Raw genomic sequence first — 15,123 nt, 5'->3', positions numbered from 1 at the left:
GTGAGTGAGTCGCACGAGCACGTGACCGTGTTGTTAGCACACCGTCGATCCTCCACGCGCCGCTTACCCTTGTTCAGTAAATAGAAAGGCGACCATGGGGACTGGCTATATACCCCACCTGACAGCTCATCCTCCACCACCTTGGTCAATGATAATCCACGCGGTGATCTTCCCATTCAACCTGGGAATATCGAAAGCATCGTGTGTTCGAGCGATCGTACGCAATCTGTGCGACGAACAGATAATGTCAGTGACGCTCCCGGTCCTTGTGATGACTGCTCGCACACACACACTAACACACGCACACACATTTGATGTGCGTGGCTGCCAGGCGTGGTGCACGAGGGCCATGTGTTCCCCGGAGGAAAAGAGAAGGAGATCGGGAGAGAGTGACAGATCCAGGGAGAGAAACGCGGCACCCGAAGGAGGGTGCAGACAGAGAGGGACGCACGCAATGCATCTGACCCAGTGACCCTCCCTGCCTCTGTCTCTCTGTCCCCTTTCCCTTCGGTCCCTCCACCGAACAGTTTCCCGTTCACTCCACCGCCTTTCCTGCTGCTCCTTTCTCTCTTCGAAATCCCGGACGAGATTCCTTTCCTTTCTTCAAACCGTCCCGACAACCACTTGCCGGCCTGTCGATCCTGTCGCCACAGCCCCATGGAACGCGGGGGAGGGATCTGTTCCTGGGAAAGGAAGGTTCATGGGGTCGTTCGTACGACGAATATGACTAGGGTGTCGGTTATCGTGCAGGAACGCGGCGGATGCAACGAGCAATCCAGAAGGGCAGGCAGATGTTTTGTTGCGTTGGGCTATTGGGGTATACTCGGTTTAGGGGATGGCAGGTGCACTGCTTTCTCAATCTTTAATTGTTCGTATAGGATCCTGGCAATTTCGATGTCTTCGCTTCCTACTTATTCTTTATGACTATCATTCCGCTGGACCAATTGTGCAAAAATCGGTTTGAGAATAGCTAAAGGTTTATTGTAAGATCAAATTGAAGTCTCTGCAGAATTACAGCCACGTCAGATTGTAATTTCTTCAGTTAGGAGTAATTATCTTGTCACATATCGAGGATTGAGCTTGATCGATGAACGAGAGGCCCACGAGTGGTCAATAACCTGTGGTCGCAGGTGAATCGATCTTTGATTGAAATTTTTTAAGTAGCAAAGTTGGGAGTCAAAGTAGTAAGTCTGTTTTCGTTGGACATCAAAGAGCCGGGCCTCTGTTTTGCATAAACAGCTAAACCGTGAAGGGTTGCCGAAGGGTTTTCGCTCTGAAGAGGAGACAGAGGAATAACTCTTTCACCGTAGCCTTAATTAACATCGGCATAGCGGTGTTTTTATGGCGCTTCGTCTTGGGGCCACGGAGATTATAGCGACTCAATATTCATTAAAATCGGAGTACCTGCGATAATCTAATGAGAAATCTGACGGCGAACAAAGCATGACAATTTTATTGGAATCTCAGGTGCCTTGAGTTATTGATCAAGTGTTCTTCTTCATTCTATATTATTGATTTTCATCGAATTAATTAAGCAACTTCATTCGACGATTCCGTCACTCTTACAGTCGTGCAGAATACATTGACTCGATATTCATTAAAAGTGACAAGTGCCTCGATGATCTAATGAGAAATCCGATGCCGTTGAACAATGACAATTTTACTGTGATTTCGTTTTGTTCATTCTTAGTGCCACAGAGATTACGCTAACTCATTATCCACTGTGCTCCAGTTTTAAAACAAAGATTTTTCAAGTAAGAAATCTGACAGCGACAACAAAGTCTAGCAATTCTACTGTCCTCAGCTACTGTACCCTAAGACCACTCAAGTTTCGGCTCAAGTGTCCCCTTCTTCTTGGTAACCGTTCATTCTTTGCTCTCACGTTCCATCCAACTTCATTCGTTCCATTCACTCGTTGGTTTCGTCTGGTTCATTCGCAACTTCACGGACATCACACTAATATTCATTAAAATCGCCGATTCTTCACTGATCCTCTAATAAAAATTCTGACAAGCCTACTGTCATCGACTAATGTACCCTAAAGGCTCTCAAGGTTCCAGCCCGAGCACCCCCCCACTTCTTCATCTTCCAATTTCGTGGTCCGTCGAATTCCGTGCTGTAACACGTGCTTTCCCTTCTTCCTTGGACATTGTCAATTTCGTGCATCTGGCAACCAGACTGGCACTAGCGCTTCCGGACTGGAATTGTCAAAAGGCTTCCCCACGTGCATTCTTAACTTTGGTACGGAACCTAAGTCCTTTCTGAAGAAGGAACGACGAAATCATTGTGGTCATTTAGTTCTGCTCACGTTTTCTCTCAATTGCATCCGATTTATTGTTCTGACGATTGCTGTGACAGTTTTTAAGATTGTTCTGATCATTGCTCCTTTTATTATTATTATTTGAAGTTCACACAGCCGTCAAATAAGAAATAGAGTATGGCAAAGAGCTGAAACACTTCTTTCTACGTGTTCTTGCACCCGGTCCGATGCGTTGGACTTCGGTTCATTCATTTGTCATTGTTCTCGAAAGCGATGCTAGCGGATTCGGTCGCGTAATCTCGGCGGCACGGGTGTCGGCGGATGCAACCGCGCTATTTAAGCATCGGGCCCGCTCGAAAATAAGCGTCGGTCCGAATGATTAATACCGCATTGTTCGATCAAACGCTCGTTGCGTCGCGGCTCGCGTCGACGCGAGGCGAGGTGAGGTGCGAGCAAGACAAACGGTTTGCCACGGGAATTCGAGGAATCGAGGTGTTCCTTTCATCCACCGGGGGGGTACGCGAGACAGGAAACGCAGGCGGCACGACCGCGGGCAACAACTTCAGAATAGAAATTTGCCGAAGTGTGTCGTCGTCGGACTGTGCGCAAGCTAGACGGCCACGAGCAAAGCAAGAAAGTTGCCACGGTACATACATCGGACAACAACGGACCCGAAAATAGAGCCTTGGCGGAACGGGCTGCAACGTTCTGTGCTGTCTGCCGAGGCAGGACCAGTATTATTACTCGTCCCATTAACTCTTTGTCTTCTTCGGGCTGGCCGTGCAACAATTGCGGGCCGTGAGCACGAGCGCGCATCACAAGAGCTCTCGCAGACTCGCGGACTTGGCTATTAAAAGGTTATCGAGACTGCCGCAGCTAATTGGGCGCTGCCGCGTCGCGACCGAACATGTGTACCGATTGATTAGACCGCTGACAGAAGCCTGATCAACCCCCTATTACGTCCTCCCCAAATTAACCCCTTACTTTACAATTCCAAGGTTTCATTGTAATTGAAATGACTTGGAAAGCATTGTTTTCGTTATTTTTCATTTTCACTGTGTGTGAATTCTGCATTTTCCAATTTTTGTGTTTCATTCTTCCGTTTCAAGCGAATTAAGTATTTGTTCTTTTCGATACTCTACTATCTCTCCTTGGAAAACATTGATTTCTTTCGATTCTAAACTGTCTGAGACAATTTTGGACGTCTGATGGTCCTAATAATAGACTCATCAGTGTATCGGGGATGTTTCTGCATTTATGCACAACACGTTGCAACGTGTCGCAATCGCGCATTTTATAATCAGTATATTTAGAGCGACCATCTATTTTCACGACGAATTCGTCAACAAAATTAATAATAATTGGTAATAACGAGACTGCGGATTTGATGCATCAATAACGAAAATAAATAGACAAAATATAAACCTGTATTGACAGCAGAAGAATTGAAAAATATATCATTGTCAATTAATTGAAATGATTAAACTTTCTTCTGTTTTGTAGAATTGACAGGAAATTTTTATTTTGCACAAAGATGCTCGTCTTGTGGAGCACCCTTGTTAAAAAAATTGTTCAAGAAGTGCCACAAATAATTTGATAAAAAATCAATATGTACTATGCTCGCAGTCAGCAGAAGGGAAACGAATTCGCAGCCGATGTTGACTGTCGGAGCTGCTTTTAAAAACTGGAAATTGCATAAACATCCGCAGTCCAGTCATTAGCAACTCAATTTAAACAAGTTACACAATCCTTTACACAGTTTGAACACAAGCTACTTTCTAATTACAAAGAATCAAGTAATTCGATACTTTTACAGAGACTGTAGCGCGTTATTAGAGTTCGCGGTCTCGTCTAAACTAGCCTGCAAAATTCTTTTTGGTTAATTTTTTTGTCGACGGTTCTAAACATTCCAGCGATATAATTTCATAGACGAGATTTACATTCTAGAACACTGTCTAATTCTAATTGATGTGTAAAACGAGCTGCGTTCTGTAATTTGTTGCATCCTGTTAGGCGACGGATACCTCGATTTTTTTTTTTTAAATATCTGTATGCGATTACAAAAAAGTGATTATTAGCGTATTCGATAAAATCTACGACCTCTGATTTGTTAAAGGTTGTTCCTTAAAGGTTGATTTAGCGACAGCTTCGACAAGATAATCAGTTGTTCTCCGCCATTATTGCGATATATCGATAAGGAAAACTTCGTTACAAAAGGAAAACTTCGCAAAAAATTGTTCCTTTTATCGACGATCTCTAAGAAAATGAATGAGAGGTAGCATGTATACATATCAGATGCCTTATGTGGGAAACATACGTATGTCCGTTGCTTGCCTTACAATTTTTTATTAACGTTATTATTTAACCAGAACGTTTTTCTTCTTAATCAAAGCAAGCTTAATTACCAAGTGATAATTATTGATGCCTCCGATAGTTTATGCAAATGGAACGAACAAGACTAGTGTGACAGACATTAAGTTCACACGGTAGCCAACATGTTAATACTTTAGCTACCAGAAGTGTACTAATCGACTTTTTATTCACTGATTTGTGTGTGAGAAAAAAAGCTGAATAATTTTCATTTCAATATACTTTCAGAAGTTCTGTAATTAAAATCACATATATAAAGGAGATTAATTATTCATTCGAATAATCCATCATTTTTTATTCGAATATCTTATTCGAATATTAATTGCAAAAGTACCGAAAGGCAAGAACATACGAATTAAATATCATGGATTAATTGAAAATACGAACTGGATAAACTTTTATGCGAATCAATTCATATTTGATTGAAAACTTACTCGACAGGGACGTATAAAATTTGATTCGCTGCTCATCTTCATTAGCCGAATAAAATTTAACCCGAGGTTCAAGCATCTTCCTGTAATAATCAGAATATTTTTAATTTTCCGAAGATCTCTCGACAATGAGAAAAAACAATTGCTTCGGTACGTCCGTTGAGTTTTTCCTCGATCAAACGATTGTCCGTGTATTTTGCAAGGTGTTGGACGAGCGCGATCCGCGAAATTGATTGGCCCCGTCGAATCAATGAGCGCGAAGGGGCGCTCGGGCCTCTCGATTCTATCGATCACGTTCAAACGTCTTATTAATCAATTACAAACGTTTCCGGGCTAAGCACTCTCTCCGAGAATAACCCGGATTCTAGGACCACGTTCCTGAGTACAGGCGGTACGCGCCAAAAATACCGGATAATCTCGAGGAGCGCAATAATTAAAAGCGGACGCACGGTTTCGCGATGCATTGACACGAAACGCGGTGGTCCGTGTGCTCGCGCCCGCGCGCGCGGAATTATGCTAACTCGCGATAGTTGCGTAATTGCGAGCCACACGTGAATCGATCAGTGTCGGTGAATACAATCGAAACTCGTGCCTTCTACCGTTCGCTTTTTTTTTTATCGCCGCAATAAAGTTACGTTGATCTACACGCTGCCAAAGGATGCGCGAATTTTCCTTCGCTCGTCGAACACGCGCGACCACGGTCTAACGTTTTTGCGGAGCGTTTAACACTGTGCCATTATGGCAGCACTTAAGCGTGGCCTTTTATCTTCCGATTCGGTGAGCGATCGCATAAATCAACGCGGTTCGCCTTGTGTGCCGGGCAAATGATTTTTAGAGGCTCGGCGTCTGCTGCGAATTTTGAATGCTGAACTTGGGGAATCGTCGCTCGTCATGCATAGCTCGTGGAGTTCAATCCAGATTTATTTTCTAGATCTCAACACAATAGCACAGAATATACAGTTTTCTGCTTTTTAAAAATATCCTTTGAAAATATTAAAATCATTTCCTCGCTTAATACTTTTAATAGATTGAAAATGTGTAAATGCATAATTTTGTGACAGTAATTTTATTTGACCTGCAATAACTCTTTGTGAGCATTTAGAATTGAAAAATTAGTCTAATGGGAGGTTAATGATAAAGATAACATTTTCATATCTATTTTCATCAATAAATTTCTTACCTTTGCTTGAATAAATCTGCAAATTATACACAGCTTGTTAGGTTACTCCAAATTCCTTTCCAAAAATCCCTCAACCAAACTCTTAAAATGTATAATCAAAAAATACATCAACTCAATCACCATACTTAAATAAAAATCAGCTATTCAGGCAACGAGGTAATAAAATTGTACACACAGAAATTGTCAAAAAAACAACACCACGTATCGAATCATGAGGTTGCATTTACAGATTAATTTCTTCATGATCGGGTTCGAGGAAATCTGCAACACTTCCTGAATGGAAATCTCAACAGTTTCGCAGCCGGCTCGAGCACAATGTGGCAACACAAGAACGATAGGAATAGAAAAAGCGAGTTCGTAAAATCGGAATATGCATTGTTTTTCGTCGATGTCGCCGTTCGCAAAAGGAAAAATCACGCTCCTTTACATAACGTGTTCTCAGCGATCGACAAAAAAATAAACACATAGCTGCAAGACCGTGTTATCAAAACGTTTCAATGTTTCCATCCATATTCATCGTCCGATTCTGCCTCCTTTTATATTTTCCTGATCTCCGTGCTCGCGGCACGAACTATACAATATCGTATTGCCAGTGTTCACATTGAAACCGTATCAATTAATCAATAACCGGGAATGAAATGTCTGCTCGTTCGATGATGTACAGTTAATAATATAATATTTAATTCACACGGTGATCTAATCGCAGCCACGTTTGCTATAGCACACCCGGCAGTGCGCGCACACACAGAAGATCGTCGATGTATTTCGAGCCATACAAAATGCAACGCCGTGCGCAAATCGAATTTCGCCGGTGTATGAATAAAGTATAATAGATTTTTTAGCGGATCGCAACGATTTCGTTAAGCACCCAGAGTGCTTTGACCTGAGTGCACCTAATTATTCATCGAAACGGAGATACGAAATTTCGATAAACATCGTTTGCGGGTCTCGGTTCGATAGAAGAATGAAATTGTTCACTTCGAGGTATGGTTCTTCGCTCGGCGAAGTGAAACGTTGGGGAATTGCCGCGCGAAACATGGTAGCAAGAGATCCGCGGACAGCTATAATTACTACTGACAACCCGCCGCTAACAATTCCTCGGACGCGTGCGTGTGAAGTTGAAAATGGTGGCTTGGTCCTCCGATCTTCTTCTTTTCTTCCCTATTGGCTTGCGATTTCATCGAGTGCTCACACTTGATGTTCCGGGAAGAAACGAATTTAGCTAATCAATTTTCCGAGCTGAATGCCCGGAAATTTTTAAGCAAAGAAAAGAAAGAAAGAATCACGTCTTTCAAGGAAGTACCACATTATTGGGACACATCTATTTCTTTGGACATATGAAATTTCCATAAAGATCGAACTGAACACACTCTTGCTGCTTTTATAACGTGCTAGAAAGTAATCGATTTTGCTTCATAGTTCTAGTAATCTAGCGTGTCATGTCGATGAACACCGTCAATCGATGCGCAACCGAGAATCCCAGAAACGTCAGAGTGAAGAGAGGAAGAGAGATAGAGAGAGAGAGGAACGGAGAGAGATATATACAGAGAGAACATTCACGTTCACCATGAATGAGGAAAATAAAAATCGCGATAGCATGGACCGGCGCGGCGCATCCTATCGGCGAAAAGAACGCACGGTGTTGCGCAACCGCGAACAATATGTGTAAACATTGACGATAAAGTATCTTGTCTACGGTTAGCCGTTCGGCAGCGCGATACTAGATAAAAATCATTCTTTCGGCGCGAAAACAGAACCGTGGCCCATTTACTCTGACTCCGATAACCGTCTGAATAATTGTGCGCGATCATTCGGCCCTCGTCTTCAATCTTTGCGGGACGAGCTGATAACGGGGTGGAAATATTAACATCCAGTTATTTTCGATCGAAACCAACGAAGCTAAAGTTGTACGATTTTTTCTTCATTTTTTTCTCCGAGACACAAAAACGAGGAATAAATTCTTGCACAGGTGTGTTACTGTATAATTTCCAGTACTTGATCTAAGGAAAACCCTCCGGCCCGTGCAGCTTCTTAGACCGTGTAGTTTTATCATAGAAGAAGATAGTGTTTCCAATAATACGACAATAAATAATTGTTTCAACAGAGTATTACACTGTAGCGAGTAATGATAATACTTTTACCTTCTGTTTATAATACTAATTCATTCATCGCCTTCGGAAACGCATCCTTCGTGTACACTTGACTTTGATGCACCTAGGACTTAGGACCGAAAAAACCGGTTGAAAAAGGTGCGACAAGAAGAGCAGACTCGCAATAGAATAGAATTGTATTTGAATTGTAGAGAAGCATTACGATGTATTGGGTTTAGATGACGTATGAAGAACGTCACAAACTAACAATTGGTGTAATGAGTAGACAATAGTGATTCAGTGTTCGAAGCGGTAGAATCGGTAATTATGTGCGCACCGTGGTCTAGTCTGATTCTAGTCTGGACACAAAGCAGTCGTTAATTTTAGTGGACAATCCACTTTGATCTGTGTGTAATTTGGATCTTGCTTCAATTCAAACGGGAAGTGAACTCGTGTTTAACTGTTGAAAATGATTCGATACGAAATGGGAGGGGGTGAGTAAAAGATCAAATATTTTTAGAAGATTTAACACGTATCGAGAATCTTTTCTTTAATATTAAATATGACTTTATATAATGTTTTCAAGACTGAGTGAGAATAATATTTTCGAGACATTTCAGGGATGAATAAATTATTTTTTACCACGAGATTATATATTAGCTTGCCGAGTTGTCGTTGTTGTTGTTGTATGCGTCAAATCTTGTAATCGAATTTTAAGCCACTTCCGGATGAGCTACAGACTTGGAACTTTAAACATAGCTCAGAACTGGATGACAATGCAATATTAAAAAACAAATTTTAAAAATCTGTGCGTTCAGGAGAAAGAAAAATTTTAATATTAACCGTCACACCTCGTCGCGCGATACTCGGTAGTACATAATCGCGTTCAGCGATCCCCACTCCGCGCGCCAGCGCTCCCTACTCCACTACGCGTTCCCACTCCGACTCATTCCCACTCCACTGACCCATTTCACACCGTAAAAGCTCAATCAGTGTGGTGTTCCGTTCATTCAGTTCCATTTCGGACGATTTCTGATTCCATAAAGAGACGTCGTCGCTCGAAGTCATCCCCTCATTCTATCTCGCGTATTTCCATATCTTACTATCATATTTCATACCAGTATTACTATATCTTGCGTTCCATTTAAAAAGTAGAAAATAAAAAAATATATAAAAAACTTTTTAGAAACCACGCTTATATTAAAATGCACTAAAACGGAGAAAATAATCTTTTTAGACATTAGTGACTATAAATAAAAGCGTGGAGTGCCCACAAAGATTACGTCAATATAGTTTAGCGTTCCACGCTTTTATTTATAGTCACTAATGTCTACAAAAAATTGCTTTCTCCTTTTTAGTGCATTTTAATGTAAGTGAGGTTTTTAAAAAGTTTATTTTATATATTTTTTTTTAGCATTTTATAACCAGTCAAGTGCAAGAAATTTTTAATCATCGCTTGACAATCGGTAACAATTTTCTAAATGTATTTAGACACGAATAAAATATCTCCTTTAAAATTAATTATGATAAAACATTTTTGTGCGTCATCAAAAAGCCGCTTTGGTTCAACAGAACGATTGTAATAAAAGCGCAGCACGTCCTGCATTTTAATTAATTCCGGAGCAAGACTGTCGCGCTAGTTTTGCACTGTTTCCGGTTTTTTGCTTGCGTCGATCGAATCACAAAGTAATAAACGATTGTTGGACGAGTGCAGAGAACTGGAATCTTGCGTCACCGTGTGCTCGGTTGTCGTTTCGCAGCCGAGCAGAGGCCGGAGATGCGACACTCGACCTTTTTCACAATTTCCTTTGAACCCGATTGTGCCTTTTCCCAGTTCGCCTGATACCACCGATCGGTTCGGGGTCTCGTTACGCGACTAATTAGCTTCGCGGATGGATTGGCGCTCCAATTACGACGCTGTCGATGGGAAACGATCCTAAAAAGAGGAGAACACGGCGGGAAATAAGGAAAAAGATGTTCTCCAACCGCGATCGACGATCTACCGGTCTCGTTTTCCACCGGGGAAATGGCGAGTCGCCACGGAAAAGCGACTACTACGAAACAGTGAAAATATTCAAACTTTAGAAATACTGTTGTAGTGCTTTCAGCTCGTTACAATCAATTGGCAATTAAAATTAAAATTCAACAGGATGTTCTAAAGAAATAGGAATTTACTTGGATTATATGTGAATTTAGAACATTCTTGAAACAAAGCCGGAATATTTACACGAGACTGTAATGATATTCACTGAGGTATCGTTAAGAAGTTGCCCGATAAGTAAGCTAATGTTCATTGTACTGTGTATTAATTTAATCCCTCTAGCGGGCAGTTTAATACACTGTTTCCGAGGACAAGTATTATCGAAATATTACAGTGAGCATAAAACTTACGAAACAACGATCGTTCAAAGTGAAGGTTTATGTATTTATGGCAAAAGCCAGCAGATGTAATTTAAAACAGCAGGAAGGTTAAGCAATACGTATTGCTATGAATATTGATCGATTCGGAAACAATGGAAGAATCTAGGTCTACTATAATTGTGAGGAGAGGTTCACAAACCTCAAGAAAACTACAGTCTTTAAATCCTAAACAATGACCTACATAAAAAAGCAGTAAAGAGCAGATCTCCAAAAAACCTGTTTGCTCATGGATCCTAATTCACTGCAAATACACGTACAAAACAACCAACACAGGCGCAGTTACGAAACAAAACAACGTAGTGACATTTAATAATACCGAGAATTATCGGTATTCCGACATTAGTCAACTTATCAACAAGAAACAATAGTCTTTATACCTCGTTTTTTTCCGGAAGGAATTTTACAGCCGAAAGAAATTTTCCTTGGCTAATAATAAGTTTCAACCGTAAGAACTGTTGATCGTTTGCGTATATAATTAATAAGCATGGAGCTGCTCGCGGCGATATGCAGCCGGTCGCAACGATGTAGTCCGTGGGCTGGCATCGTGCTCGCCGGTTCGATGACGTAGAGGAGGACGGTCTGTTTCCTTGTATTCCACAAGTAGAACGCTGACTGCGTGGCACAATCGCACAACAATAGAATGATGCTTCTGACAAGTTGCTCCCCGACGCAGACAATCGTTCATGGGAACGGAATCGAGCGGCGCGTGTTGTCATCGGGAGATCGTACGTCCTTTTCTCGGAATGTAATGAGGTAAGAGGCCGATTACTATAATCGCCGTGCTCGTTATGCCGTTACAGCCGAACAACCGTCGGGATATCCTATTGTAACAGAGAATCGGAACGGTGACGACGCACGTGGAACACTCTCGCTGTCCGATTGACAGCGAATTTTACTGTATCTAACACTAGATACAGTAAAGCCTCGATCTAAGGAAAACTCTCGGGTCCGTGCTGTTTCTAATGCGTTCCCTAAACGATCAATAACATTGTCAACATTCACTTCAGTATAAACGCATCAATATTCTCACCGACACTCATTCTGGCAAAAATATTCGTGCTGCATGGTCGGGGCTGTGTCGGTGGTGTTTTTGTTCTGAATTTCGACATGTTTTCCAGTTCGGATTTGGGTTTTCTAGCATTGACTCTTTTACTGTGTGAGCAAAAAAATCAAAGACAACGAGAAACCGCTTTACACACGAACATTTGCTGGATTCTTTGCGTTCTACAGAACCGGACGACTACAAAAACTTTCTTTGAATGAACGAAGAAGGCTTTCAAACTTTATTAGAGCTAGTTGAGCCCAACATCCAGAAAACACTGTTATGCGCGAAGCTATCCCTGCAAGCCAAAGACTTTCTATAACTTCGCGGCCTCACAAGCAACTAGACGTTCAAACGGTTCTTGAATATTGACAGAATATATAATTTTGCAGACGATCAATATTTCCATGAATATTGAAGCGAATTTTGACAATATTATCGATCATTTAGGGGACAGTTTAGGTAGCTCGAGCAGTGGAGGGGATACTCGTTTTGCTTAGACCCAACAGTTCCCGTTTTCTTACATCAAGGTTCTACTGTGATCACAGATTACTCCATTGTTTCACGCTGCAGCTATTCATTTTGATCGCAAATACATAAAATCCGCAGTCCAACATCCACTATTAATTAATGTACATATCACTGCATCGTTACCAACCTTGAAAAACAGTTAACGAAGATGCGTTTTCTGGTCCATTGTCTCCAGCGATTTTTCTACAGAGATTAAGACACCTAATGCATACTGCTAATGCATGTTCGTATCTGATTCGCCTGAAACCTGTTCTCCACCAACATATATAATATTGTTTGTAGAATAGTCAGCAGATGAAGCACCTCTGGAACCACCGACGATAAACAAGCAATTATAGACCGAGAATCTTCTCAGTTTCAGTATGAATTTGATTAAACAATGTCAGTTGCGTAAAGTGTTGAGCATCTAGATCCTTATGATACTTTCAAATGATCATATTATATAAGGATAAAGCGAACAACAAAGAGTGAGAGATTGTAAGGCCGAAGGAGATATCGATAAAAAGGATAATCGCTTCTCCGTTATAAAAGGGAACCATGATTTCATTTTCCCCGTGATCTCCTCCCGGATTAAAAAACGTAAGTGTTTTTCGGCGTTACGACACCGGGGCCTTCTCGTGATGTGGAACAACGGGTTAGGTTTAAAAATAAATGAAATAATGTACTGCAGCTCGAGGAAACAGATGTCGCGTTTCAGACGCAGGAGAATAGTGACTACCAAATGCGAGAGCGAGGAAAGCGACGCGTAAATATCATTTATTGCCGGTTCGTTTACTAAAGCCGTTTAAGACGGAGCTTTTTCACTGTCGTAGCCACCCGTGGAACAAAACGCCAGCCGATTCAAAGTGACCTTTGCAATCCCGAAATGCAAAGCCGAAGAAAAAGAGCGTCGTAATTCGTTCCAGCTTGAGCCGCTCGAAATATCGCGAAACGTCTATTCCCGAGCTGGGAACCCTTTGTCGGATCTACCATTCTTTATACTTTACTCAAAACACTCTTATGTGTCCTAGGGGAAACTCCGCAACGTTGCTGAACTCGTTCGACAAATTTCTTATACCGACACTGCAAACTTTATAGGGAAAAATGTGCAAAATTGCTGGTCGACGAATTTCTTGGAACTTCAGATTTCATGGGAAAAATTGTGCAAAATTGCTAGTCAACAAATTTCTTGAAACCGAAAACTTTGTAGGGAAAACTGTGCAAAATTGCTGATTAACAAATTTCTTGAAACCGAAAACTTTGTAGGGAAAATTGTGCAAAATTGCTAAATTTTTAATCGGCAATTTTCTAAATAGGTGCGAATTTTAACCCCTGGTAGAGAAAACAATTTATATTTTTTGTATGGCTACGTTTATTTTAATGCTTCGATATTGATTAAAACCGAATCAAACTATATTTCATCTAAATAGAAAGGTGTAACATTCATGTTTGTCAAACTTTGTTTAACCCTTCACTGCATGATTTTTTTAATTGGGATGAAAAAATTGAAAGAAAGTCAGTTTTTGTGTTTTATTTAAAGGAGAGAACAATATTTAAAAAAATTAAAACAACCTTTTCAGAAAAAGTAATAAAACACATTCTTAGTTTACTATATACCAGATTTGTTAACTGTATCAGATATGATACACTATGCAGCGAGGGGTTAAAATCTTCATCATTAGTTTGACTCGTTAAAATTCGGCAAGGGGTTAATGCCATTAATAGTACGAGAAATTTTGATTGAATTAAAGGAAAGAATGAAAATCGTGAAATAAAGCTTCTCAAAATTTCTCATCGTCTCCATTGAATTTAAAAAATCAAGAGTAATTTAATAAGCTACTCGAACTCTAATTTCCCTGTTAACATTATCATTTACAATTCGGAGTTACAAATTACAAAGATTAACTGACAGAAGTCTATTATTCAGGGTAGTTACACGTTTTATCACCGAGAGACAAAAACCCGTACAATCTGTATGGTTGCAATTGAATCTCAGACTCGGACCAGGGCCGACACTCGAAAAATTCCTACGGCGGTACTTAAACGCAGAACACAGGGTACTTAACATTCCCAGGCATAAATCGCTGTCAAACATCGACTCGAATTTCCCCCAAGTGCGCGACGTCTCTATCGTCCTTCGTTCTAATGGAGCAGCTAGGCCTCCAGCCACTCGACTGCAATTAATCTCATCGACCCGAGGACCAGGGGTGGTCTCCTGTACTCCGAAACAAAACCAAATGTTAGTGAAAGACGCGGACAACGTTCCAAACTCACTGTCAACGTCTTCACTCCTGCGACTTCTGCATGCACTCCAACTTCACTGGTACCTCGATATAGGAACTTCAAATTTTGGAACTTCAACGTTTTTGTTCGTTATTAATACGATTTTATGCATTTATTGTTGAATTTTATCTGTTGTAATAACAGTATTACTTTTACTGGGTATGAGCAGAGTAGGAATATATGTATAGACTGGTTTTAATATAACACTTTAATCTGATACTTGTATATAAGACCTTCTGGTTGTGCGGTCGTACAGAGACTGTATTAGATACATTGTTCAGAGTATACACAACACGCAGTAGTACACAACAGGTGTCACTACAACTATCTGTTCAGATGATAATTGTTTGCACCTACTTTATCGACAGACTTGCCGTTATTACAATCAACACTTCCTCTTAACGGTAAGTTTGTCTAAGAGATTTATTAATTTTTTATTTCTATAATTACAACATAGATTGAATATTATTTCTTTTAGAAACCAAAAAATATTACTGAATTGCCTTGTCTATAGCTTTTAACATATGTAGTCACAA

The 15,123-nt window shown here is 40.7% G+C and overlaps 1 protein-coding gene across 8 annotated transcripts in view; it reads left to right on the top strand.

The window, feature by feature from the left end:
* Sox102f (transcription factor Sox102F) overlaps positions 1–15,123 on the top strand; it is a 395,175-nt gene that overhangs the window by 301,256 nt on the left and 78,796 nt on the right. The window lies entirely within an intron of this gene.

Source organism: Lasioglossum baleicum, chromosome 2, assembly GCF_051020765.1.
Source record: "Lasioglossum baleicum chromosome 2, iyLasBale1, whole genome shotgun sequence".
Classification (NCBI taxonomy): domain Eukaryota; kingdom Metazoa; phylum Arthropoda; class Insecta; order Hymenoptera; family Halictidae; genus Lasioglossum; species Lasioglossum baleicum.
This window is presented reverse-complemented; position numbering and strand designations above follow the sequence as displayed.